The sequence below is a fragment of the Chrysemys picta genome, chromosome 2 (genome assembly GCF_011386835.1).
Source record: "Chrysemys picta bellii isolate R12L10 chromosome 2, ASM1138683v2, whole genome shotgun sequence".
NCBI lineage: Eukaryota > Metazoa > Chordata > Testudines > Emydidae > Chrysemys > Chrysemys picta.
This window is the reverse complement of record NC_088792.1, coordinates 163,924,736-163,952,583: the sequence shown is the minus strand read 5'-3', so window position 1 is coordinate 163,952,583 and position 27,848 is coordinate 163,924,736. Positions and strand designations below refer to the sequence as shown.

The window sequence follows — 27,848 nt, the reverse complement described above, 5'->3', positions numbered from 1 at the left end:
ACTGAAGGGTGAAGACATTTACATTTATTTCCCTCATTAAAAAAATATACTCTGCATTTTTCATGTGGAACTTCCATAGATTATATAAGCAAATCTAATCTCTTTTAAGGCCAAGCATTTTTCCAATTTAAAGTTCTATGTGACATACTATAAAGATAACAGATCTCAATAATTCAGTGTCATTTTGTTCATTTATCTCTTGCCATGTTTGCAGTTACTGAAGATCTGAATCTAAATGGACCATTGTTAGCACCAGTAGCTACCTAGAAGTCTAATAATAAAAGATGAAACTTTGATCCTTTAGAGAAGCACTGTAAGAGAACTTTGTGGCATGTACTACCACAGCTGTTTAGACACTGGCATGGCTACTGTAGGGAAAGCTCTCGCAAAGCAAAACACTGCTGTTGTTTTGCAGTGTTTTGAAGCTAAGGTATCATACAGCAGATATAATACATGTTCTTGTTAACTGGCTTCATAGATAAAACTCTATGACAATGATGTACGAAGCACTTGGTACATTCTGATGGCATTCTTCTCTTATGATTAATTTCTCTTTAACAACTATTTCAGGCACTGCTTTCTTTATTTTCCCATCGCATCAACTTAATTAGCAACTCCTGACCTTAAAAACCTCATTCTATAATCTCCAAATTATGTATGCAAAAATCTATTTTTGTCTCCCCTTCTGGCTATAACTAGCAGTCTTCTGCCGTTCTCTGGGTTCATACTGAATCAGCTGATGACAGCTCGTAAAATGCGACTGTGTCTCTAAGTCCCGCTGAAAGTCCACTCACACCCCCATAGAATTTCACTAGGAAGATCCAGGGCCATTGTGTTGTAAGATAAGGACAATATACAGGCTGGCTGGTAAATGTTTCTCTCTCTTGTGTAGTGGTTCCCAAACTTTTAAAGTCGTGCCCCCCCCCTTACCCCTGTCTGTGCTCCCCACCCCCAGCTGCAGTTGGAAGGTGGGGCCAGAAGCAGGGCCATAGTAGGGACTGGGGCAGCTGCGACTGGGAGTGGGGCTGCGGTCGGGGCTGGGGCCGGAGCCATGGGCAGGCCAGGAGCTGAGGCCATGGCTGTGGCAATGGGCAAGTCTGGGGCTGGGAGCGGGGCCAAGGCCGGGGGCTGGGGCCAGGAGTGGAGCTGCAGCCAGGCCACAGTTGGGGCCAGCAGCCAGGGCCACAGCTGGGTGCAGAGCTGTGGCTGGGCCGGGAGCCAGGGGCCAAGGCTGGGGCCTCAGCTGGGAGCAGGGCCGGAGCAGAGCTGAGTCCCCCCCTCCCCCAGTGTTCGTCCATGCCCCAATAGGGGGATCACTGCTCTAGTGTGTCCCCCATTTGCATTATTGCAATAAGATCAATTTCTAGGCTGCAGGGTAAATATTCTACTCTAATTTCCTCCTTCAGATGACAGAATGTCAGGACAGAGATGATGATGGAACCATTGACGCTGACAAAGTGAAGTTTGTGTTGATCTAGCCTTCAAGAGCTAGGCCTTGAGGCGCTGCAGCACTGTTAAGAATGAAGAACGCTCTGCTTTTCTAATCTCATTCCCATGTATTACTGTATCTTGGTTCAGGAGTTCTATAAAATGCCTCCACTGTAGCAGTTCCCAGGCCATTTCCCCTACACCATAATGCAAACCACGATCCTGTCAGTGCTCCACAAAAGCAGCACTTGATACAACAGACCTCTTTGACTAACCAGGATCCAGCCTTACTTTGCTTAGCATGCTAACAGAGCAGCTTGCCAAGGGGCCACTCCACGTAGGCACTGTCTAAGGACATGGAGCAGAGAATATGGAGCAGGTAGCACTGACAGGCTAACTTGGCCATGAACATTTGTGATGCTGTGTATATATCCCACCCTGGCAGAGGAAGGGTTAACAGGAGCTTGAGCACTCAATTAGCCTACATGGTTGCACCTGGAGTGGCATTAGGCACAATTAGTTACCAGATGCAGCTGGAGCTCAGAGCAGTGGAAGGAGAGAGCTAGCAGGGAGGTGAGAAGGGGTATAGGATTCCCTAGAAGAGCCCATGGGGGAGCTAGTCCTGTGGTGGAACTGAGATGGGGGTCAAGCTCCAGCGAACCAGATCTTTGGGTTGGTGTTCTAGAAGAGGAACAGACAGCTGGGATGAGCTCAAAGGGACTAAAACATCAAGCCCAGGGCAGGCAGGAGCAGCAGAAGTTGTTTAGTTTCATTTGGGGATTTGATTTCTCCTGGTGTGAAGCAGCCAGTTCTCTGAAAGAAGAGTGGGGTTGAAGAGCAGCTCAGGAGGGCTGAATGGTGTCGTGTTGGTGACCAGTATTGTATGGGAGTGTGATGACCCCAAAGGGGGAACTCTAGTGGGACCTGGCCTGAGCCCCAATCACCAGACCGCAGCAGCCCGAGGATGAGAGGAGTCAGAAGTGTCCCAGTGCTGAGACTTGCTAGGAGGAGTTGCTCCAGGATGGTGAGTCTATCACAACATCCATATATGCGCCTATGCTTGGCTTCTGCACAGTTCTTGATATGGTTGACTATGGAATCCTGTTGTCCTGCCTCAGAGGTGTTTCTTTTTCTGATGAATGAGATGTGTTGTGTCTGGCTGCTGGCATATGTTGCGTGGTACATTATCCCCTTGGCAAATGGGTGCTATCATCAAAGCCAGCGCCACAGTATTTCCTTTGCATTGTCCCTACCGCATCTATAAGCTGGTGCTACATCCCTAATTAAGCCCCCTCTGAAGGCTAATGTGCAACAGAGCTATTTTCTCTAGGCCACCCCTACCTTTATAAGAATGACACTTTCACTTGTCTTGTAACTGTTATCATTCAAAGCCATACATTTCCCTGGTAGTGCTGGGGAATATAGAGCTCTCTCTTTTTTTAAACTACTAAAGATGGAAAGCATTTCATTTGGAAATAAGTACCTACTGGCTTTGCTTATATTAGTTTAGTATATGTGGTAGCAGGGGCTCATTTCCCTGAATAGCAGAGATGGGTTTGTCATACCAATCAGTGCAGGTACTTGAAGGGAAGCAGTTTAAACATACTCTTTCTACACAGTCCACTGCTCACTAATCAAGCTTCGTAACAAGCGCATAGATCTTTGCCAATAGCCTTTGTCTAATATGTTTTTAATCAATGTGTGGGCTTCTAATTTGCATATTAATGGCAATGAGGCACTGTCAGAAGCTGGTGTTGATGAGCTGGTTATCATGTTTATGTAGCTAGTTCAGGCAGAAAAAGAAAAGCTATCTTGCATAACTAAGAAATAGCAAGAGTTGCATCTCTTTTACAAGACCCACTGGTGTCTATCACCATCATTTTAGTCACCTCTTGATAACACAAAATAATGCAGTTATTAGTCTTTTGGTTTTGTTCCTTGGTTCTGAAACTGGGACAATTTAAGTGCAGAATGAGACATGACTGTTGGGATATGTCTAAGCAGCTATTGTCACATTTTCAATGGGCATTTGTGAGTCATAAAATACCAAAGACTCCACCAAAATAATTGGAAGTGACAACAATAAATAGAATGGTGCAGTTCACTCCCCTGGTTGCTGGTATTTTAAAGTTTCCCCTCAGTGCAGTTAAGGCCTAATCAGCCCGACTTCTGTAATTTCTCATGAGGATAAAATAGGGAGAGGGATAGCTCAGTGGTTTGAGCATTGGCCTGCTAAACGCAGGGTTGTGAGCTCAGTCTTTGAGGGGGCCATTAGTGATCTGGGGCAAAAATCAGGGGCTGGACTCGATGACCTTTTGGGGTCCTTTCCAGTTCTATGAGATATAATATATGGAGATATACCTTATTACTTGTGGGGTTTCTCATAAAGCATGTTTTATAAAACTGAACAGTGGTGTCTGATGTGTAACTCAGAACATGACACTTGCAGAGAGCTGTGCATGTGTGTGCTGCATAGTGGTGTTTCCACGTCAAAGGGTACATGGCCAGGAGTTTGACAAGTGAGGGCTCAGGAAAGGCGCAGAGAGAGGCCCTGTATAAAAAGACTTAGCACTGATTTTTCTGTCCTAAACATTCATTTCATAAACACCCTGTGACATAATCAAATATTATCCATGTTTTTCTGATGAGGGGGGTGGAGGAATTGAGGCAAATGATAACATTTTAATGAGACTTAGGCTTCTTAGGCAATCTTGCAAATTCTATACAAAGTTAATCTCTTAACTCTCACTGCCTTTGTAGCTTGGGATAGGGGATTAGCTCTTGTGAAGAATGGCCTTGGGGTTAAGGCACTGGACCCTGGGACTCAGGAAAGCTGGATTCAATATTTCTGCCATAGACTGTGCCCCCATTTTAGAAGAGGAATAATTGTGCTTTCCTACCTCAGTGGGAAAGAATTCGAAGGATACATTCATTAATGTTGGTAAGCCACTCCCATATTACAGTGAAAGCGGCTGTGTAAGTATTTATAGACAGAGATTCTGGCTCCCAGTCCTCTGCATAGACCATAACTTTCCTCACTAAAGGATATTGTGCTTTGTTGGTGTATGAGGGGGTGACCGTCTCTCTTTGGCCTGTTCTAATGTCAGAGAGGGATAGCTCAGTGGTTTGGCCTGCTAAACCCAGGATTGTGAGCTCAACCTTTGAGGGGGCCATTTAGGGATCTGGGGCAAAAATCTGTCTGGCGATGGGTCCTGCTTTGAGCAAGGGATTGGACTAGATGACCTCCTGAGGTCTCTTCCAACCCTGATGTTCTATGACTAGTAGTGTTAGAGCCATTTGGTCTGAAATGTGATTGGTGGTTTAAGAAGGTTGGTTTTATTATTTTTTCTCTTCTGTAAGAACTTTCTACCCTGAGAGATTGTGTATTGCCAGCAAGGCTGCTTACACAAGAAGCTAATTGAGAATGACTTTATGTACTTTGCCATGGATACCGTTTATTACCCTAATCCCTGAAATCATAAATGACGTGTTAGCCAAAGGTACAGACAGAATCAGAGCTGCGATTAGTAGGGTTACCATATTTTGAGCCTCCAAAAGGAGGACACTCCACGGGGCCCCGCCCCCAGCCCCGCCTATGCCCCCGCCCCAACTCCGCCCCCTCCCCTGCTTCCCGCGAACATTTGATTCGCGGGAAGCCTGAAGCAGGTAAGTGGGGGGGTGGGGGGAGGAGGCGCGGCCCAGTCTAGCCCCCCCGGCATCTCCAGCCTGGGTTGGCTCGGGCCCTGGGGTGCCGGCCCCCGGCCGAGCACCCCCGGCCCACCCAGCACTGCCAGTCCCCGGCCTGGCCCCCGGGCCCCCAGCCGAGCACCCCCGCCCCGCACCACCACCCCCCGGCTCAGCACCCCCCGTCCCCCCCTCCCCGGCCCAGCACCGCCGGCCCTGCATGTCCCGATTTCCCCGGACATGTCCGGCTTTTTGGGATTTCCCCCCGGACGGGGATTTGGAGCCCAAAAAGCCGGACATGTCCGGGAAAATCCGGACGTATGGTAACCCTAGCGATTAGGGCTATGGAGCTCCCAGTCCTGTAATCAGGCCCAGAGGCCTGGAGGGTTAGCTGATATACACTGGCTGGCCTTCCCTCCTCCTATATAAACTTCCTTGCTACGCTGCTCAGCAAAAAAATGATAGGTAACCAGAAGAAGAGATGAAAGGAGGGAATACAGAAGTGGGGGTGGGGGAAGAGCATGTTAGTGCCAGCACCATTGTGAGTCTTCTGAGTGCTATTGTATTTCTCTGGTAGAAAAGGAGTGACAGGAAAAGCAGAGTCTCTGGGCTAGCAAGGGCTTGGAGAAGGTGGAGCAAATTAGCACTTCCAGTGTTTGTCCTAGCTCTAAACTTACTCCACTCTTTAGACGAGTGTAAGTAAATTTTAAACATGCTCTCCTATCCGGAGACCAAAGAATATAGTTAATAATGCACATATGGAGATGGAACAAAGGTGTTTCTCTTTTCTTAATTCCATGCTGTGAACAAAGCAGGCAGTGCTGTTTCCCTTTGGGAGTGATCAGCCCAGGGGAAGGGAGAATTAGTGAAGGGGCAGCCAAGATTTCCAACAGGATCCCAGTTATTGTACTGGAAAGAAGCAGCTATTGGTCAGCATTACCCCATGTTCCACTCAGAAAGAGCACACTGGATAAGAATGTAAAGGAGGTCACTGTTAACCTTCTACCCCAAAATCTCATTTGCTGTGCAAGTTGCCTGCAGCAGGGGAGTGAGCTGAAAGCCAGGGTAGGCATGGTTCATGTATCTAATACATAAATATTAAAAGTGACAAGACTTTAAAAAAGAACTGCTTACAACTCCATGAGCAGAGACACCCAGTGTGGTGAATTATGGGCTTTCAATCACATCAGTTCCATAAGAATAGACTCACTGTGGCTGATCTTAAATCACAGTCTGCAGCTCCTGAAACTGCCTTCTATGTACTGTATGGGACAAAGAGGAATAGAAGATTAAATACAAAACAGAAAACCCAATAAAAACCCATGAATATTCGTTATAAAGAAAGCGGCTGGAGTAATAGCACAAAGCAAAGACGTAGGATGTATGTTTTGCTCCAGGATTAAAATGCATTTATATAATCATAGTTGTTAGCATAGCAAATGTAAGTAACTGGGTGAGTTTAAGTGGAATATTTTACAACAGTGAGGTTTTGTGAGTACACACTGAATTCTTGCAAAAAGCCCTTATTTCATCAGGAGATACAACAGTATTTCAAATAACCCTGTCTCTTAGTTGGGACAATATTTTATCTGTTCCTCACTGCCAGAGGTGGAGACTGCCTCCATCTAAGCAAAAACTCCTTACAGGTTGGTTATGGGTGATTACTTGAGACAATCTTCTACATAATTGAGAAGTTTGGCAACCTGCCCGTTATCACATTGGCATATTCAGCGGTAATGTTGAAGAGACAATATTATGAAGTTGCATCCCACCCCTTTGACACAAGACGATACACATACAAGATAACCTGCAATTATCATGTATGGCGTGTAATGCCAACCCCCCCCCCCCACATGGGATCAGAGCCTAATACCTTAAATGCAGTCCTTTACTACTTGAGCTAACAGAGCAATCCTTAGCTGGTAGCAGTGGTAGGCTCCTATCTGGAATAGGAGCAGCCTCTACAGTAAGATGCACCATGCTAAGTGAGGGGAAGCTTGTCCTGAGTTCTACAGGTGTTCAAATTCCCCATATGAGCCTCTGCTGTGCTATGTACAACTATCTCACAGCATGGGAAGAAAGTGGCCTTTGCAACCCTTTGATCCACGGTAGGCTATGTTAGGCTGATCCCTCTGCTTTAATCAGACCAGCCCCAGAGCCTGCCAACAGCCTCAAGAGGCCAATTTGACAACCAGGGAGCACCTGAGTATAAGGAACCTATGGTCATGCCCCCTGTGTTCTGGTCATGCCCTTGAGCTAGGGGAGGGAGCTGGTGAAGGAGCCATTCTGATGGGCAGTCAAGCCCCTCATACCTTTGGTGTGTTTCTTTAGCTGGTATTAGAATGATTTTTAGGGCTTCTTTTTGAGCATTTCCACCCTGAAGAGCAGAAAAGATGAAAATCTAGTTCAAAAAGGCATCCTCCTCCATCTTTCTCTGCCTCTGAAGTGAAGGCAGCGCTGGGGTCACAGTTCTGGTACTGCCAGCCAAATAGCCTTAATTCTCTTTTCTGGTTATACAGTAACATGCACTTCTGCCAATCAAGTAAATTACTATTTGTACTGGTGGATGTAGAAAATATAACTGTTTATAGCACTTGTGTAACTTTCTCCTTATTTCACATTCCAAAGGCATACAAGATGAGCAGCTTCTGTACACAGAGGCACACCTGTGCAGAACAAATGGCAGGATTGGGCCGTAGTGTGGGATCTGTACAGATATATTGCCACCTCTGTGTGGTCATGCAAAATGTGCAGCCAACAATGTGTGTGGTGCTCTTGGTTTTTGCCATGTGTTTTGGAGTAAGCAGTCACCGGGGTGTCTCTCTCACCCGTGGCATTTGCATCCTGATCTTTGGGTCTCTAGTTGAACGTAATTAGAGGCCCAGACTGCTCAGATCTGTGCTTGAAGCTCATTCCACACGTGTAAACTGCACCCACAATCAGAGAGGCCTGGCCTGTGCCGGCTGAGATTATACCTCTAAATCACCACAATTTGTCATACGTGTCTTCACTTCTCGATAGAGATTTGTAATTGTTCATGGTTTAGTGCGTTAAAGGGAACTCTCAGCTTGTAGGTGATATTGATAAAACAGCCCCAAAGTGAAACCTCAAATGTTCATTGCCATTGACTCAATATTCTTCTCCCAGATACTGAACCGCAAAGACCTGCACAAAAGCCCGGCCCAGATCCTGCGGTGAGTTCTGTCTGGCTGGATTTGTGTCATTACTAGGGTTACCATTCGTCCGGATTTACCCGGACATGTCCTCCTTTTTGTGCTAAAAATAGCGTCGGGGGGAATTTGTAAATCACTCAAAATGTCCGGGATTTCCCCCCTCCCCGGCAGAGCAGAGTGAGCGGCTGGGAGGGCTGCAGGAAAGTCCCGGGCTGGACTCCGGAGCAGCTGTAGAGGAGCTCCTCCCTGCATTCTGAGCCGGCAGCTCCTCCTCCCTTGCAGCCCAGCGCCCCGGTCCGGCAGCACTGTGCAGGGCCAGGGACCGGGTTTTGTGTTGCGCTGGGGAGCGCAGCCACGTGTCCGGCTCGCACAGAGCCCAACACCCGGTCTGAGCAGCAGGGTAAGGGGGCCAGGGGGCAGGAGAAGGGGCAGGGAGGTTCTGGAGGGGGCAGTTAAGAAACGGGGGGGGGGGCTTTTTGGGGGGAGTGGAGAAAGTTTTGGGCAGTCAGGGTATGGGTAGGGGGTAGGGTCCTGGGGGGCAGTTGGGGGGGGGTCTTAGGAAGGGGCAGTTAGGGGATAAGGAACAGGGAGGCTTAGGTAGGGGGTGGGGTTCTGGAGGGCAGTTAGGAGCAGGGGTCCCAGGAGGGGGCAGTCAGGGGACAAGGAGCGGGGGGGAGGTGGGGGGTTGGGAGTTCTGGGGGGGAGGTGTCGGGGGCAGGAGTGTGGAGAGGGATCGGAGCAGTCAGGGGACAGGGAGCAGAGGGGTTTAGATGGGTTGGGAGTTCTGGGGGGGGGGCTGTCAGGGGGCAGGAGTGTGGAGAGGGATCAGAGCAGTCAGGGGACAGGGAGCAGAGGGGTTTAGATGGGTTGGGAGTTCTGGGGGGGGCTGTCAGGGGGTGGGGAGTGGTTGGATGGGGCGTGGGAGTCCCAGGGGTCGGTCTGGGGGTGGGGGTGTGGATAAGGGTTGGGGCAGTCAGGGGACAAGAGGCAGGGAGGCTTAGATAGGGGGTGGAGTCCTGGGGGGCAGTTAGGGGCAGGGGTCCCAGGAGGGGGCAGTCAGGGGACAAGGAACGGGGGGAGGGTTGGGGGTTCTGGGGGAGCGGGAAGTGGGAGGGGCTAGGGCGGGGCTCCTCCCGTCCTCTTTTTTTTTGCTTGCTGAAATATGGTAACCCTAGTCATTACACCAGTGCAGCTCCTTCTTGGCATAGCGGCGCATCCAGGGCCGGCTCCAGGGTTTTGGCCGCCCCAAGCAGCCCAAAAAAAAAAAAAGCTGCGATCGCGATCTGCGGCGGCAATTCGGCAGAAGGTCCTTCGCTCCGAGCCGGAATGAGGGACTGTCCACCGAATTGCCGCTGAATAGCTGGACGTGCTGCCCCTCTCTGGAGTGGCCGCCCCAAGCACCTGCTTGACAAGCTGATGCCTGGAGCCGGCCCTGGGCGCATCTGTGCCGAGCGAGGTGTAGGACTGGGGCCCTCACGTAGAATCTGTAGAGGAGTATTGCATTAGGCTCCTGTGACTTATCCCATAAACACCCAATTGAAGTTAACCACCCAGTCCTTCTGTATACAGTACTGGCAGGAAGGGTGGTATATAGCAGAGAGCAGCTCTCACGCGGGAGAGGCAGTCTATATTTACTCAATCAGGACAGGGCTAAAGGATGGCTTTTCAGCTGATTGTGCCCATTGGACAGTGAAGCACGGTTGATGAGCAGGACACTATTAATCAGCAAAGTCTGTGAAATATTCCAGCCTGTGCTGATGTGACCTTGAGAGTTCCCTAAACCAAACTATTAAATCATTTGCACAGAGAACGAATCAATCTCCTAGAAATCACAAATCAGCTCTTCCTTAAAACTAGTCTCCTGTCGATGTTGCCATATGGTGGCCTAATAGTAAGCACTTGCGAGCTCTGCAAACAGCAAAGGAGGCAAAGTCACACAGATGTCATGCTGTCATTACTAAAGACTTGCTGGTTTCATACTTCAAATAACCTAGCTTTGGCTTTTCCCCTCCACTTCTTGCTTAGGACTCGGCAAATATACTTGTAACAGTGAACTCTAGTACTCAAAGGATATGTCGGGCAGTCAGTGCACGTCTATAGAAGCCTGTTATCTGCAGAGAGGCTCACCCATTATCACAGACCAGCTGACAGTCAGTTAATTGCTCACAACATTTAAAATGAGGTAAAGCGAGAGAATTGACCCTGTAGGGCATTCCTAGACTCCAACAGCTGTAGAAGTGCACGTGCAGTATGAATCCTAGGATGATGATGATGATGAGATGACTTGGCACTTTTGTAGCACTTTCCATTTGAAGGTGTCAGTGTTTTACAAATATGAATAAATTAAAACTTGCCAACACACAAGTGAAGGAGTGCAGTATCCTATCCCATGCTACAGATGAGGGAAACCGAGGCACAGAGCAGTCACTTGACCTGATACAGATCAGGCAGTGGCAGAGCTGGAATTGGAACCAAAAGGTTCCTCGTGACTTCCATTTTCTCAATGTATCTACTAGGCCAATGAACTAACATGCCAGGGGGGTCAGAAGCCATCTCCCCCAGGATTTGTCGTCTTTGTCCACTTTACTTGGGATTGATAGACTTGCCCCAACCACTCTGGGCTCCGATCCTCATAAATCCTAGTTTTATAATATAACATGGTGTCCTTGCTCTTGTGCCAAAACAGAAAGCATGTTCCAAAATGCCTGGAAGTCTCTTCTCTGGCACTGAGCGTTTCTTTTCAGGGTGGGCTAAAGCTTCTAAACCTGGGAGAGCCCTTGGAATCAGCACAGTACAGCTGCGTAGGACTGAGTGTCCTTCTGCTCGTGACAACTGGAAGCAGCCCCCACACGGTGATTTCTCCCACCAGAAGCTCAGCACAGTCAGATTCTTCATGAGACTGGCACTGAGTAATGCTACCTACTGCTAGATCCCTGGAGTGACTCAACCCACCATGTTTCTAAGAATCAAACAGCCTGGCCCTTGGGTGCCAGTGGCTAGACACACACCGTCTTGGGATTACTCATGTCTGTGGCATGATGTTTTCCCAAATCGGATGCAATGTGAAGAGGGCTGCCTCCTCTCCTATTAAAAGCCCAAGCATGGATTGGCATTGGGGAAGCTTGCCAAGGCCAGTGGCTTATTAATAGGTGTAGATCAAATCTGCCCTCTCGTTTGTACTAGACCAAGTGTTAGCAGACACAAAATCCCTCTGCGGAATTCAAACTGTCAGAAACCTGCATCCTCAGCAAAGGGCAGATCCAAACCCACAGTAAACCGTCCTCTGGTCCAAAACCAGCACAGAGAAAGATGTCACCAGTGTCCCCCATTCTAGCAACACGTTTCTGAAATAAGTTAGCTCTACTTGGGGATCAGCGTGAATGCCACCCTGGCAAATGGTGGCTTTTTTTCCCTTCTACTTATAAATAATGTGTTTGTGACTTTGTTTTTTCAATAGCCAAACCAGTGTTCTGTATTTGAAATTGGAGCGCTTTTAAGTTACTAAAACCAATCTATCTTTACAGTATTTGAAATATCTAAATACATTGCTTTGCATTTAACAAAACAACAACCCCCGCTGTGTACGCTGGGTGTGTTGGTGCTGCATTACATAGATATATACCGATTTTTCATGCAAGACGCAGTGGTTGCATTCTGTATGTGAAAGCCTAGCTCGGTAACCTCTCCCTAAGCACAGCTCGCTTGTGTATGCACCATTTGTAATGTGAGTATATTTAAAAGCAATAGCAGTGCTAGAAATAAACCATCCTGAAATCTGACTTCTTTGGAGTTTGTGTTGTCAATTACATGTAGGCCACACAACATGTGTGAACGATCTGTTTGGGAGATGGGAGAACTGGTCTGTTTGTTTAGGCAAGTAACTCCCCTCTCCCCTCCATACAAATCTGTCATTTGCAATGTACATGCCCCTGTAAAGGTGACCTACAAATCACAGCATTGTACCTGGTTACAAGGACAAAAATATGAATCTCTTATTCTTAAAATGGAAGCTGAGTGTTGCGTTTAATCACGGACAAAGTGCCTAAGGAATAGGAAAGGATAGAATCAATGCCAGTAATGCCTTTGTGGTCTACAACCAGCATAAGAATGATGGGTATTGAGTAACCCCACCTGCCAAGTCCCAGTCCAGGGAGAGTGTTCAAGCTGCACTCCCAACAATCCTTTCTGTAATGAATTCATTAGAATGACATAGAGGATGTATTCGCTCATGGGGGAAAAGGGGGGGATGCCAGGCTTAGCTTCCCCACCCAGAGGCCAACAGGCTCCTAAGGCCTTGGCTACACTTGCAAGTTAGTGCACAATAAAGGAGTCCCGGGCGCACTAGCTCGCTCCCCGTCTACAGTGGCAAGGCACGTAGAGCGCTCTGACTCCGCGGCTACAGCGCTGCTGGTATTCCACCTCGGCAAGAGGAATAATGTTTGCTGCACCTTGGCTACAACGCCCAGGCGTCCGTGAGAACAAGGTGTTGCGTTACTGCACTGTGATCAGCCTCCAGAAACGTCCCATAATCCCCTTAAGCCAAGTGGCCACTCTTGTCATTGTTTTGAACTCCTGTAGGAATGCGGAAATGCCCTTTTAAAGCTCCGTTTCTGACAGCCAGCATGCAAGCCGTTACTGTGGAATGCTGTGTGTGTGTGTGTGTGTGAGAGAGATGGGGGTGGGGGGGAAGTGTCTGCTGCTGTCTGAACTTACAAGACAGCATGCTGACATGCTCTCAGCCCCCCCAAAAATCCACTCTCCCCCCCCCTCCCCCCACCTACACACAACACACTCCCTGTCACACTCCACCCCACCCCTCCCATTTTAAAAGCACGTTGCAGTCACTTGCATGCTGGGATAGCTGCCCATAATGCACCATTCCCAATGCTGCTGCAAATGTGGCCACGCCAGTGCGCAAGCAGCTGTCAGTGTGGACAGACTGCAGCGCTTTCCCTACTGCACTCTACGAAGGCCGCTTTAACTCAAAGCGCTCTACATCTGCAAGTGTAGCCGTGCCCTTAGTCACATGCTTGGAATTTCCAGCCTCAGACAGAGACTCACTCTTTGCTCAGATCAGTGTGAAGAAAGAAGGGATTGGTGAATACCCCAGCATCTGAATCCAAATTATAGTCCTCTTCAGGAGCCTCTTATCTGGCTGATGCAAAATACTCAGGATCCAGTATAGAAATGGAGAGGCACCAAAGGTGACCTGAGTCAGGGGGAGGGGGCGGCATAATCATAGGAATATGCAGAGGGACACTTGAATGCTGTGGTGATGACTGTGGTGTGGCAGCCTGGATGGATGAGAACTGAGATTGCTTTGATTATCAGGGTATATCTTATGTATGGAATGAGTGAGGAGTGACAGAAATGGCTGTCATGTAATTGTATGACTAATACACTACACTGACTGGCTAGAATACTCTTGTGAGATTAAGTATCAGAGTGGTAGCCGTGTTAGTCTGGATCTGTAAAAAGCAACAGAGGGTCCTGTGGCACCTTTAAGACTAACAGATGTATTGGAGCATAAGCTTTCGTGGCTGAATGCCCACTTCATCGGATGCATCCGAAGAAGTGGGCATTCAGCCACAAAAGCTTATGCTCCAATACATCCGTAAGTCTTAAAGGTGCCACAGGACACTCTGCTTGTGAGATTGTAAAGCTCTCTGCCATCCCTGCCAGGTCAGTCTGGGCACAGGCAAATATTTTCTGACTCCTGTTTGGAAGCATTTGGCTTGCCCAATAGCGCCAATATTCAAGCTGCTTGGGAAAGGAGATAATTGGTTCGCCAAACCATGGAAGAAAAAGCACCTAAGCCTTTTGCAGCCTTAAAAGGAATTTCCTGGCTTCACTGGTGGTGATCCAGTGATGGGTACTATACTAATGGAGCTGTAGAAGTATCTAGGTAGGTAGACCCTATACTTAGTTGTTCTGGGTGCTTTCATAGAAATGTAGGCCTGGAAGGGGCCTCAAGAGATCCTCACGTGCAGCTTCCTGTCCGGAGCCAGGACCAAGTAAACCCAGACCATCCCTGACAGGTGTTTGTCCAGCCTGTTCTTAAAAACCTGCAATGACCGGGATTCCACCACCTCCCTTGGAAGCCTGTGCCAGAGCTTAACTAGCCTTATAGGTAGAAAGTTTTTCCTATTATCTAACCTCAATCTCCCTTGCTGCAGGTTAAGGCCATTACTTCTTGTCCTACCTTCAGTGAACATGGAGCACAATTGATCCCCATCCTTTTTATAACAGCCCTTAACATATTGAAGACTATTATGACGTCTCTTTCCCAGAAAGAAGAACAGGAGTACTAGTGGCACCTTAGAGACTAACAAATTTATTAGAGCATAAGCTTTCGTGGACTACAGCCCACTTCTTCGGATGCATATAGCATCTGTTCTTCTTTTTGCGGATACAGACTAACACGGCTGCTACTCCGAAATCTTTCCCAGAAAGATTCATAACTGCGGGCTCCCTGGCCAGTAACGAAATGACCTTCTATTTGATTTGTCCCTGTGAGAGAAATGAATTCAGTGTCCCAGATCTCATGGATTACCGAGGTCTGTGACTTCCAAGGGGGGCACAGCCTTAAACTTCCAGTGACTTGCCCAAATAGAGCCTTTGCATTCGCCTTGACATGCCAGCACTATATCCGGTGCAGTGTTTTCTTCCAGCTGGGCTGGCACGGGCAGTGACCCCCACACAAGTTCTGGGTAATTGGTGTGTATGGCTGTAAGCAGAGTTTATGGTTCAATATCACTTTGGCTCAGTCACACAAGCCCAGGGCGGATTTCAATCAATTATAGAGGAGTAATTGCCTCCCTCTTGTTTTCTTCTGTGGGGTTGCTGTATAACTCTGCTATGTTGGAGTGCGCACATGCACTTTCTACTGAAGAACCCAGGGTTTAGTGTGGGATGCTCGTGAAGCAGAAAGAAACACAGAAGAAAATCTGCAGCCCATCACTTACCTGCCAACAAAGTGTCAATTGTGTGACAAATGTGAGGAAACTTCAGCACTATGGTTATGAAAATGGAGTGTGGCTCAGTTTACCTGCCTACTTTACACATTGCCACCTATTGGATCCAGAGACACTCACTGGGAATGGGGAATGTCAAGATTGGTGTGAATGAGCTATCAAGGACTGTCAACATGTGTCTCCAAGCTAACTATTGACAATGGAGACCAATGACCCGGATCATTAACTTGGAATGACTGCTGTCCAAGGGGATTTTTTGGAATATGGATGGGTGATTACCCATCACAATCACCCCTCCCCCATCTGAACTGAGGTGGGGGGGCAGTACAGTAGAAGGGGGCACAGTGTGACTGGGAATTGAAACAATGGACACAAGTGTTATGGGGCTTGTATAAGAAAATTGCTCTCCCAGTGGGAGAGGATATTCCAATCCAGGACCATTGGCCAGGGCCCAGAAGACTGGCTGCAGCCGTGCAGCCAGTCTTCCGTGCCGGGAGTAAGATGGAATCCCCTAAACAAGCAAGGGGAACTGACCGGATAGGTGACAGTTGTGTCTAGGCTTTTCTTTACCATTATAGCCCCATATCCCTATACACCAGGGGTGGGCCAACTATGGCCTGGGGGCTGCATCCAGCCCTCCAGACATTTTAATCTGGCCCTCAAGCTCTCACTGGGGAGCAGGGTCTGGGGCTTGCCCTGCTCTATTGCTCTAGCCAGGGAGCGGGGTCAGGGGCTTGCCTCACTCAACGTGGCTCTCGGAGGCAACAGCATGTCCCCCCTCCGCCCCCTACACATAGGGGCAGCCAGGGGCTCCCCACGCTGCCCCCAGCCCAAGCACTGCCCCCACAGCTCCCATTGGCCAGGAACCATGGCCAATGGGAGCTGCAAGGGCGGCACCTGCAGACAGGGCAGCGCGCAGAACCACCTGGCCACGACTCCGTGTAGAGCCGGAGGTGGGACATGCCGCTGCTTCTGGGAGCTGCTTGAGGTAAGCACTGCCCAGAGCCTGTACCCCTGCCCCCTCCCACGTCCCAACCCCCTACCCCAGCCCGGAGACCCTCCTCCACTTGCAACCCCTCATCCCCAGCCCCACCCCAGAGCCCACACCTCTAGCTGGAGCCCTCATCCCCCTCCTGCATCCCAACCCCCTGCCCCAGCTTGGAGCCCCCTCCCGCACCCTGAAGTCCTCATTTCTGGCAACACCCCAGAGCCCGCACCCCTAGCTGGAGCCCACACCCAACCCCCAATTTCATGAGCATTCATAGCCTGCCATACAATTTCCATACCCAGATGTGGCCCTCAGGCTGAAAAGTTTGCCCACCCCTGCTATACGCTCTATTCCTGCTGACTAATAGATGCTGGCTTGTTTAGAAAAGGCTGTTGTGTGTGTCTGCTGATTGCATAGTTCCCAGGAAGGGAAGTCTCCTACAGAATCCGAGCTCCTTTGGACCTGTTGCAGGAGCCACAGCAAGAAACAGATGCTGACCCCCTAGGCCCAGTAATGGAGTAGTGGAGCAACAGGACCCTCCTTTGAGCAAAGCGGAGGCCCAGGGACTGGTACCGAGAAGATGCTCCCAGAGGGACAGCGGATGGGTCTGAGGCAAAGCACGTGCTGTAATGTCAGACAGTGTCTTATAAGACGAAGAAAGTAAAACAGTGGAGAATTCAATTCCCAGAGTTCTCCTTGAGCCCTATCCGGCTAGCAGAGCTCCCAGTGCGCTTAACAAGGTTCCCGTTTCTGTGTGCCATTCACACAGTGGTTTTGGCCTTTGTTTGCTCATTCTCAATGACTAGCTACATCTCTAACTTGATATAACGCTGTCCTCGGGAGCCAAAAAATCTTACCGCGTTATATCGGACTTGCTTTGATCCACTGGAGTGCACAGCCCGCCCCCTGGAGCACCGCTTTACCGCGTTATATCCGAATTCATGTTATATTGGGTCACATTATATCGGGGTAGAGGTGTACATTCAAGGAAGTCAAATGACCAATTCTCAAGTGTGACACCCCCTTCCTCCCCCCGAATCAGTGTTCTGATTTCACTGCCCTCCTTGTGGTTGTGCCTAGGAACCCACCAGCCCCTGGTATGGATAATGTGGCAGTGTGATTGTGGTCCCCGACGATACCCTGCACACGCACACGCACATGCTCGCTCGCACTCTCAGGCAATAGCGCAGTGCAGAGGACAATAGACTCCTACAATTAAATGTCACATTCGCTTGTTTCTCTTTCACAATTACAGCCATTCTGAGGATGTTGGCTTCTTTCCCACCAAATAAATAAATATACAGCTTACTTTTTTGCCCTTTAAAAAAACAAAAACAAAAAAATTCTATAAAAAACATTGAGGCTAATGCAGAAGGGAGCTAAGGAAGCAAACACTAATTGATTCTTTGCCAACAAACACCACTGTTTACCACCCATTAATAATGGAAAACCCCAGCACACAGACTCCAGAACAACCTGTTCTTGGCAACGGCATTTTACACTTGGACCTTTTCACCTTGCTGAGGATTTAGTATTCTGGCTTTGTCACTGGGTCCCTCTTGCTATTTTAATGAACTAACATTTATTTAGGTGGATAGAAGATGCATACTATTTGTCTTGTGTTCTTTCCTGGTTCAAGTTAACACACCCCTCCTGCTTTTACATGAGACAGCTTCAGTGGCTGAGGTGCTAGTAACTGTGACAGAAGGTGTGCTATGATTTCTTATCGAACGTGATTATCTTTGCATTTTAACTGTCACTCCAACTGGATTTCATGCTGAGGTTGTATGGGAAGGACACGCTGTCCCAAAAATCTGTCATTTCACAAGACTTAATGCCCAAGGAGAAATGGTTGCCACTCAACTTCCATTACTATCCTCTGTTTTCACTCACTCGTAACTCCATAGCTTTCTCAAAACACTCCCTTTTGGACTAAAACTTTCTACGTTTGGTCTCAAGGGTAATTTCTTTTTGGACAGTACAAGAATACGTCACTCAGATACTTTCCTTCTAACTCAGAGACATTTTAAGCTTTTTAAAGTGCATAAGAATATAGTGCAAAAAGGCTGCATTTCAACGATTCAGAAAAGACTTCAATGAGGGTTAAATACTAGTAAATCTGGTATTAAAATTATAAGCAATTCAAAAATTGTTTTGGCAAACATACATAACATAAAAACGTTATGAAACTTTTTTAGGGTTGTTATTAACACAACTCCTTAGCACAGAGAGGGATTAAACACACACAGGCTGATCTTCCCTGTTTGTGTACACATGCTTGTACTAACTTGATGAGAGCTAGTGCAAGAATAAATAATGGTGTAGCCACAGTAGCACAGATAGCAGCAGCGGAGGCGCAGCGGAGCCATGCAGGGTACAAACCTGCCTGAAACCGGGTATGTTCTCAGCGTGGATCAGCCATGATTCCACCACATGCATGGAAACACTGTCTGTGTGTGTCACAAACACTGACCAGGTAAATGCAACCTTTTTCCTTGATGGAGCAAACCTGGACTCTCACCCGTTCTTGTACATATTTGCCACATAGATTTTTACAGGCACCATTCAACCTTAATGGTAGCAGGGTGCAGCTTGCGTTATGCTTCTACCAGGTTATGAGAGAAGTTAAGTTTTCAGTTCACTGAGCCTAAAGATGAATCACTATTCAATTTCAGATCCGTAATGTACACGCGGTAATCCTCAATGAGACAGAACCATAGGTAATCGTGGATTAAAAACAGTTGCTTTGCTACTGGGCACCATCAAGGGGTTTCTTCTCTTAAATGCTAATTTTCTCTGTAGAAGCAGCGCAAAGAATGGGGGGACATAGCTAGTTAAAACTAGTTACTTTTTTTGTGGACAAAAAATCCCAAGCGCAGAAAACTGAAGAGTTTGGGGTTCTGTCTTTTAATGAAAACACCAATATTTGTGAAAACTTAGCCTTTTTTATTGCATTTTTGAACAAAATGCAATCTTCCATCAAAAATCATTATAATGGAATTTTTTTTGACCTGCACTAGTTAGAGCACAGTTTGGGAGTGAGGCCTTGTGTTTTATTACCAGTTGTCAAGGCTATATCCCCACTTTGAACTTTAGGGTACAATAGGGTTACCATATTTCAGCGAGCAAAAAAGAGGATGGGAGGAGCCCCGCCCTAGCCCCGCCCCTGCCCCTCCCACTTCCCGCCCCCCCCCTGACCTCCCAACCCTCCCCCCGTTCCTTGTCCCCTGACTACCCCCTCCTGGGACCCCTGCCCCTAACTGCCCCCCAGGACTATCTAAGCCTCCCTGCCTCTTGTCCCCTGACTGCCCCAACCTTTATCCACACCCCCACCCCCAGACAGACCCCTGGGACTCCCACGCCCCATCCAACCACTCCCCACCCACTGACAGCCCCCCCCCAGAACTCCCAACCCATCTAAACCCCTCTGCTCCCTGTCCCCTGACTGCTCCGATCCCTCTCCGCACTCCTGCCCCCTGACAGCCCCCCCCAGAACTCCCAACCCATCTAAACCCCTCTGCTCCCTGTCCCCTGACTGCTCCGATCCCTCTCTCCACTCCTGCCCCCTGACAGCTCCCCCCCCAGAACTCCCAGCCCCCTACCCCCCCCCCCGCTCCTTGTCCCCTAACTGCCCCCTCCTAAGACCCCCCCCAACTGCCCCCCAGGACCCTACCCCCTACCTGTACCCTGACTGCCCAAAACTTTCTCCACTCCCCCCAAAAAGCCCCCCCCGTTTCTTGACCTCCACCTCCAAAACCTTCCTGCCCCCTGACCTCCTTACCCTGCTGCTCAGAACAGAGTGTTGGGCTCTGTGCAGCCGAGCCGGACACGTGGCTGAGCTCCCCAGCACAACAAAACCCGGTCTGGCCCTGCACAACAAAACCCGGTCTGGCCCTGCACAGTGTTGCCGGACTGGGCTGCAAGGCAGCTGCTGGCTCAGAATGCAGGGCGGATCCGGCTCCTCTACAGCTGCTCCTGAGTCCAGCCCGGGACTTCCCTGCAGCCCTCCCAGCCACTCTCTGCTAATCCCGGACATTGTGAGTGCTTTACAAATTCCTCCCGGACGCTATTTTTAGCACACAAAAGGAGGACATGTCCGGGGAAATCCGGACGTATGGTAACCCTAGGGTACAAATGTGGGGGCCTGCATGAAAACTTCTAAGCTTAACTACCAGCTTAGGTCTGGTCCGCTGCCACCATTCCCAAAGCTAATTCCCTTCCCTGGGAAGCCTTGAGAAACCTTTCACCAATTCCCTGGTGAATACAGATCCAAACCCCTTGGATCTAAAAACAAGGAAAAATCAATCAGGTTCTTAAAAGGAAGGCTTTTAATTAAAGAAAAAGATAAAAATCATCTCTGTAAAATCAGTATGGAAAATAACTTTACAGGGTAATCAAACCTAAAGAGCTCAGAGGACCTCCCTCTAGCCTCAGGTTCAAAGTATAGCAAACAAAGATAAACACTCTAGTAAAAGGTACATTTACAAGTTGAGAAAACAAAGGAAAACTAAGACGCCTTGCCTGGCTTTTTACTTACAAGTGTGAAATATGAGAGACTTGTTTAGAAAGATGGGGAGAACCTGGATTGATGTCTGTTTGGGAGTTCGTTTGCTCTTGGGACTGAGAGGGACCAAAGAGCACAAACAAAAGCCTTCTCTTCTCTCTCCCCCCTCTCCCCCCCCAAGATTTGAAAGTATCTTGTCCCCTTATTGGTCCTTTGGGTCAGATGCCAGCCAGGTTACCTGAGCTTCTTAACCCTTTCCTTTACAGGGAAAAGGATTTTGGAGTATCTGGCCAGGAGGGATTTTATAGTACTGTACACAGGACAGCTGTTACACCCTTCCCTTTATAGTTATGACACCAGTTCTGCCTGCAACATACTAGATGAAGCTGGCCAAATCCCATAACTTCAGTCTGTTTTCCTGTCTGTAAAATGGGGATGAAATTACTCTCAAACTCCCAGGAGGAGGGATGTGAGATACTATTTATTATAATGCCAAGGAACTCCAGTCAAAGAGGAAGATGCCATTTTCCTGGGCATAGTTCAGAACAGTAACACAGCAAACTGTCCCAGCTCTGGAGAGCTCAGTCTAAGGAGTGTTTGTAAAACTCTGAGATTCTCAGATGAAAAGTGCTAGGGAAGTGGAAAAGGAGTGAAGATAAGTGGTCTTCAGAGAGCCATGTCATCCTACCAGTGGGGATGGGCACAACACTACCAGCCTTTCATGTCTGCCTGTCTCTGCCTTTTTAGCCAGTGGCTTCAGTACATTCTAGGTGGAAAATGAAGTCATACTTTTATGTGTTTTGTTTTTTTATTATTTTTAAATGTGAGAGGGCGGGGGGAAATCTGGATATCTAGTTCACTTTGCATATCAACATCGGTACACCTGTCTCAGGAGGTTCATTTGGAAAGGCCTCAAAGCACTCCAGACAGAGCTTGCTGTGGAAAGTTTAGCTACATAAAGCCCTGGAGCCATTCTGCAGCTGGTAGACATCAATATATGCTTTTAATAATCAGTTGATGTGTTTTTAATATAAAGAACAAATATCCTATTTAATAAGATGTGGTCTTAAGAAATATTTACAATGCTAAGAGTGATACTCGGTGGCTTTCCTCTCGGCTAATAGAACACCAGGGTATTGTTCTCTGCGTGCTAAGTAACTATCATTGGGAAGTAACAGTCCGTAACGTCAATGCTAAATATTCTGTATAAACTTTCCTACAGGGAATATATTAGAAAGCCGCCTGCTGTACAGGATTCTTCATGCTAATCAAATATGCCAAGCAGTTCAGCCGTGTTCACCTTTGTACCAGATCCTGTGAACCACTTAGGACTGAATCAAGACTTGCCTTTCCTCTTGTGCTTTCTGGGGCTAGTTGCTCCAAGAAACAGTCACTAATGGTGTCTAGAAAATGTATTTCTGCATTCTGTCCTGAGGTGATGTGTTCCCAGTCAACATAGGGATACCTGAAATCCCCCATTATTGGGTTTTCTTGTGTGGGGTTGTTTTTTGTGTGTGGTGGGTGGGTTTTTTTTTTTTTTAAACCTCTCTAATCTCCCTGAGCATTTCACAATCATCACTGTCCTGGTCAGGTGGCTGGTAATATATTCTTGCTGCTATACTCTTTGTTTATTATTCAAGCATGGAATCTCTATCTATAATTCTGTGGTATGTCTGGTTCACTTAAGATTTTTACTATATTTGACTCCATATTTGGTTCTCTCAATTGTATCAGAAGGGTGACTGCATTCTGTTCTATTCTGTTGAGGTTTTTATAACATGTCTATTTGTGACATACTGTGGTATAATCCAGAATAGTGAGCAGCTGTCACCCCTGCCCTGAAACCATGGTGCCTTACCATGCCTTGCTGAAGTAACGAGGCATGTCAGAAATGGTTACAAGGAAAATCTTAACTTTATATGCAGTGTTGCTACACATTTTATCAAGACAATACTGACCAGCAAATTGAGCTCTCAAATGATCTCTTACAAGGCATACTTTTGTACAATGATCATTACAATAATGTGTAGGGTGTGAATACAGGGGTGGACTCTGTCACACCATTATTGTACCTTGTTTATTTTATTGGATTGATTCATTTTACACTTTAAAATTTTTCCAACACCCAGTCCCAGGCTCAGCCCATTTTATGGGGATTGCAACTAGAAATAGCTAAGGCATGACTGGAGACCCAGGGTAAACAGGTCTGTACCGCTCCTTCCCTAATGTGATGAAGGGACCCAATACCAACGCCAAGCATCATCTTCTTCTAGCCCCGGTCCTAATGCCCTCCCATCACAGCCTCCTGACTGTTCTTCCTGGCCACATTCGCATGCACAGGACTCTCGGTGCCCTCACAGAACTGCGAGGGCAGAAGATTGGAACGTATCATCCTGGCCCTTAGGAACACATCTCCAAGTCAACCAACACTAGTTCCAACCATTGAATCCTTCTCCCCAAGATGCACAGAGGTCACTCTGGGAAGCCACAATGCAAGTGCTGGGTGGTGTCTGTAACAAAAGCCCTGTGCTGTGGGCTGCAGCTCAGCACCAAACACACAGGTCACTGGCACATGTGCTAAAAGATTCACTCCATTAGCTGGCAACAGTTCCAGGCTCTTAGACCCCCTGGGGTCTAGCTACTAAAGGGGGAGGCAATACACTTATTCAGTGTGTAATGTGTCCCTGGCACCAGCTTTTCCTAGTGCATAATTCTGATACCTTCCCAGATGATGCTGCAGAGGGGCAAGGCAGGTGCCCTGCTGCTGCGCCCAGAAAGCGATATCTTCACACCATATTCGAATTGGGGAAGTGTTTCCTGGGATGATGCTTCTGCTGTGCTGTACCGAGTCAGAAGATGGCCATGCTGCCCCGTGTCCTAGCATTGGTAAGTTGGCTCTTTGTTTCTTCCTGGGCAGTTCTATTTGAACCTCCCATGTGTGCATAGCAAACTTATCTAGCCAACTTTGCCACTTCGGCATTCTCTCTAGGTTAGTAACCACTACTCCTTCCTCATCACCTTCATCAGAAACAGGGAGATTTTTGCTCAACAGTTTAAGACCAGGGCAGATTGAGAAACCATCAGCCTAGCAGCATGAAAGACAATGGGTCACAGATTGATTGCTATCTACCATCAGAGCAGCTGTGGAAAAGGATGAGGCGCTGTACCAGCTTGGAAGGGTAGAGAGTGTTCTTTATGCTTCCTATCTATCCATGAGACACAGGTGTGAAGGGGGTGCTCCTTGTTCATACTACCCAAATGATAAGATGGTGTCTTGGTCCCCAATTCCTCCACTGGAGCAGGCATGGGGCAAGTGCTTGATGATGACTCTACATGGAACCTGCCTTTCGCTCTTAGCCCTCATATGGTACTTTACTTGAGGAAAAAATACGTTAATTTATAATTGAGACAGTAACTGAGTCATAAAAATAGTCAGTCAATATCCCTGTTCCCCTTATTATTGATGTAAATATTAATGATCTACAATCAAAAATGAATGTCAAGGGCATTTCAGGAGACAACCAGAATCTCCCGTCTACTGAGAACATTAATGGCTTTTTCTTTCCTTTCCAGCATGCCTAGCCCCAGGGTTGCGTGGACAAGGACTAGTGAAGGTAGAGAAGAGTTGGATTCCATGAGGTACGCTGGAGGAACTCATGGAGGGTTTTAGAAACGGGTCAGTTTGAGTAGGACCCTGGAGTGAAGGCCCACTGCACTCATACAGGAACAGGAGTGATGGGGTTGCATTTGCACGTGTGTGAGAAAGCGGGCACGAGCACAACAGGTGCAGGATTCAGCACAGAGAAGCTGCAGAAAGTCCCCATTGAGATGAGAGCTGGTGGTGATGAGGCTGGCAGTGGGAAGGGGTATGTGAAGGGATCCGTGAGTCTAGAGGAGGCATTCAGAAAAGGGCAAATGGAGCATGTGGGGCAGACAGTCTCCTTTCCCACCCCACCCGCTGCTCTGGGGTAGTACTGAGGCAGAGGGGCCTGGGCTGTGGAACCTGCATTTTGTCAAGAGTTCTGGGCAGGCCTCGGGCTTGGAAACAGCTGAGTTGACAGTGCATTTTCATTTTGAAAACATGTGTTTTAAAAAATCTTGTATGGTTGGGAAGTGTCAGCTCGAAGCCAGTTTTCATGGCTACGATATAGATTGTACCCTCAGGCTAGTAATGGAAATGCTGAGAGGCCCTTAACTCTTCTAGCGCTTCCTGAAAGTCCCACTCATCCATTTGTGCATAAATGTTCTTTCAGCTATGGAGCCCTGGGGTTTGCTGTTGTGACCAAGCTCCGGGGTTTGTGTTGGCTGGATATCTAGACTTCAAGTGCAAGACCAGACCCAGACTTCTGTTTTTGTACTTGGACCATTTAAATTATTAAGGCCCAGCTCATCCCTGCTGAGAGAATAGCCAGGAAGATCTGCAGGGGAGAAGAATTATGTGAGGATCCCTGCATGTAGGACCCCTGACATGGCCCAACAAAGGGGAGGAGTTGCATATGCACATGTGTGAACATCCCACTCCCCCAGAGTAAAGGCTCTGAAGCCTGTCCCCTAGTCATGGAGACGCAACTGGCTATGGTTCCTAGAACTTCCCACCCCCTGCTGCCAGTTCCCTAGTCCCCTAGAACAGGCTGAGACTGCACTCTCTTTGACTAATTTCTGCAGAGCTGCAGGCAGGGGGAATGTGCATCTCTAGCTCACCTTGTATCCCATCAGGGATCCAGGGAGGAGGGATAGCTCAGTGGTTTGAGCATTGGCCTACTAAACCCAGGGTTGTGAGTTCAATCCTTGAAGGGGCCACTTAGGGATCTGGGACAAAATCAGTACTTGGTCCTGTTAGTGAAGGCAGGGGGGTGGACTCAATGACTTTTCAGGGTCCCTTCCAGTTCTCTTAGATAGGTATACCTCTGTATATTTTATTTAATATCACGTAGGCAGGGGGCGGTGGTGCTGCAGTGAGAGCTGAACCTAGGTAGGCCACTCGTCTGGTGTTAAACCCAACAGCACTGCTTTTCCAGGGTTCGTCTCCTGGCCGGTGACCAGGACTCTCACAAAGTTGGACCAGGTTACCCCTGGTATTGGACAGGGGGGCTCCACTGTGCCGCTCCGCCCCTGTTGGTGGGACCTCACCCTCCAGGCCGCACTGGTGGGGGCAGAGCATCTCCGGTATTCTGGGAATGTGAGAGTGGTCACCTTAGCTCGGCCCCCCTTTGCAGAGTGTGTGTGGGTCTGCAGGGGGCACGTGGTCTGGCCCTCAGTTATTTCTGTACTAACAAGGACAGTTAGGATCCCATTATCCAATGGGTGAAAAGTCTTTACTTGCTATGGGGCAGTGCAGTGTGTATTCAGTATCTGAAGTGGCTCTGACTGCTAAGCCACCTCTACCACAATCTTCTTGTGGAACTGAAAGCCTTGCCAACAAGAAACACCGATCCTCACACCCTTCGTGTGGCCAGGCAGGGGCTCCTCCATATGCAGCCCATCTGAGAGCAGCTCACCCCTCCTCTTGAATACTGGGGTTCAGTCCATGGGGCCAACAGCAAGAGCCTTCTAGCCAGCTGCAATTGCATGGGCACCATGGTGATTGTTAATGGTGATAGTTTGCAAGTGAATTCAGCAAATCTCCTCCTGCAGAGTCACCTTGTAATGTAGCCTTTTATGGTGCAATATCTGTCTGTTACAGCACGTGCATGACTCAACAAGATCTTTGTCTCAAGGGTGGGCAGGTAAACTACATGTTACAATGTCACCAAGCTAATCCTGATAGGAAATGTTAACACATGTCTGGTAACTGAAGGAAAACATCTGTGGATCACTCAATATAAGGGTCGCTCTGAGTTATCTGGGATGAAGATGGCACTTCATGGGCTTGATGCAGGCAACTACCGTATTGCCCGAGAAGAGAGACTGGAGTCCATTCATCTGTGCTCACAGAGGAAATGAGCTCCTGGGGTCCCATGCTAGTTCTTAGAGCTCATTAGCCTAAAATGAAAATCAAATTATGCTTCTGCCCTGTGTGCATGCCCAATTCTTCATTGCTTCAAGGCTGGAGACATGCCATTAAGTATGGCTGGGTTCAGCCATTTGCACAGTAGAAGGAACAGAGCCCAATCTATTGTCTCTACAGCCTTCCTGTCGGGAGACCCTGTTACTGAGTCCAGGTGACTGGCCTCCTAGGAACAACGCTGACTCATGGTTTTTCACTTCTTTGAGTTAGGGGAAATAGTACTTCCGCAGTGTGCTTTGGGGTGATTCTTGTGTCCCGGATCCTCCACCTCAGCCTGGTCCCAGCAGCCGGGAGCAAGAGCTGTCATCCCCAGCTCACATGCCAGACATAGATTGACTGGCATGTGTGGTCAGTAGCAGGAAATGTTCATTTGATAACAGCAAAGCCAGAGAGTGGGGAAGCTCAAGAAAACACAAGCCAGACAATAGTTATTTTAAAATTAAACTTCTAAAATAGCTGGGACTGTCGCCTGCCTCTCTCTCAGCCCCTGAGGACGGACCATGTTCATGAACAGCATCCCTCTGTTTCCACAGGGCTTTGTGGAATGTAAGTGTCTGTCTCCTCTGCCCGTATGCTCCCATCCAGGGCCAGCTCCAGGGTTTTGGCTGCCCCAAGCAGGGCCCGCCCCCCCCCCCCCACACACACAAAGCCGCGATCACGATCTGCAGCAGCAATTCGGCGGAAGGTCCTTCGCTCCTAGCGGGAGTGAGGGACCGTCCGCCGAATGGCCGCCGAATAGCTGGACCTGCCGCCCCTGTCCGGAGTGGCCGCCCCAAGCACCAGCTTGCCAAGCTGGTGCCTGGAGTCGGCCCTGCTCCCATCACTCCTTTGCTGACCTCCCGGTTTCCCAGACACACAGCAGACTCCTGCCTGCCATTAATAAGCAAAAGCAGCGGTGCTCTTGTCACTCTGTGAGAACGCTGGTCACATCCAGTACCCCGGAGTTATAAAACCTTGCCAGGATAAACCTTGCCAATATAATCACTCATCACAATTACTTGGCAAGGGAGACAGAGCAGTAGATGAAATCACTGGGTTGTGTGTGGCTGTGAATCGGAAAGACGCTGCAGGGAATGCAGCACTGTGAAAT

The 27,848-nt window shown here is 48.3% G+C and overlaps 1 long non-coding RNA gene across 2 annotated transcripts; it reads left to right on the top strand.

Annotated features, from left to right (window-relative positions):
- Positions 1–1,214: 1,214 nt before the first annotated feature.
- Positions 1,215–27,848, top strand: LOC135981577 (uncharacterized). Of its 2 annotated transcripts, none has more exons than XR_010598660.1 (3): positions 1,215–2,452; positions 23,480–23,637; positions 24,325–27,848. It is a non-coding gene; the product is annotated as an uncharacterized LOC135981577 (long non-coding RNA). The 2 variants fall into 2 exon arrangements; XR_010598659.1 differs by having other exon boundaries at positions 23,741–27,848.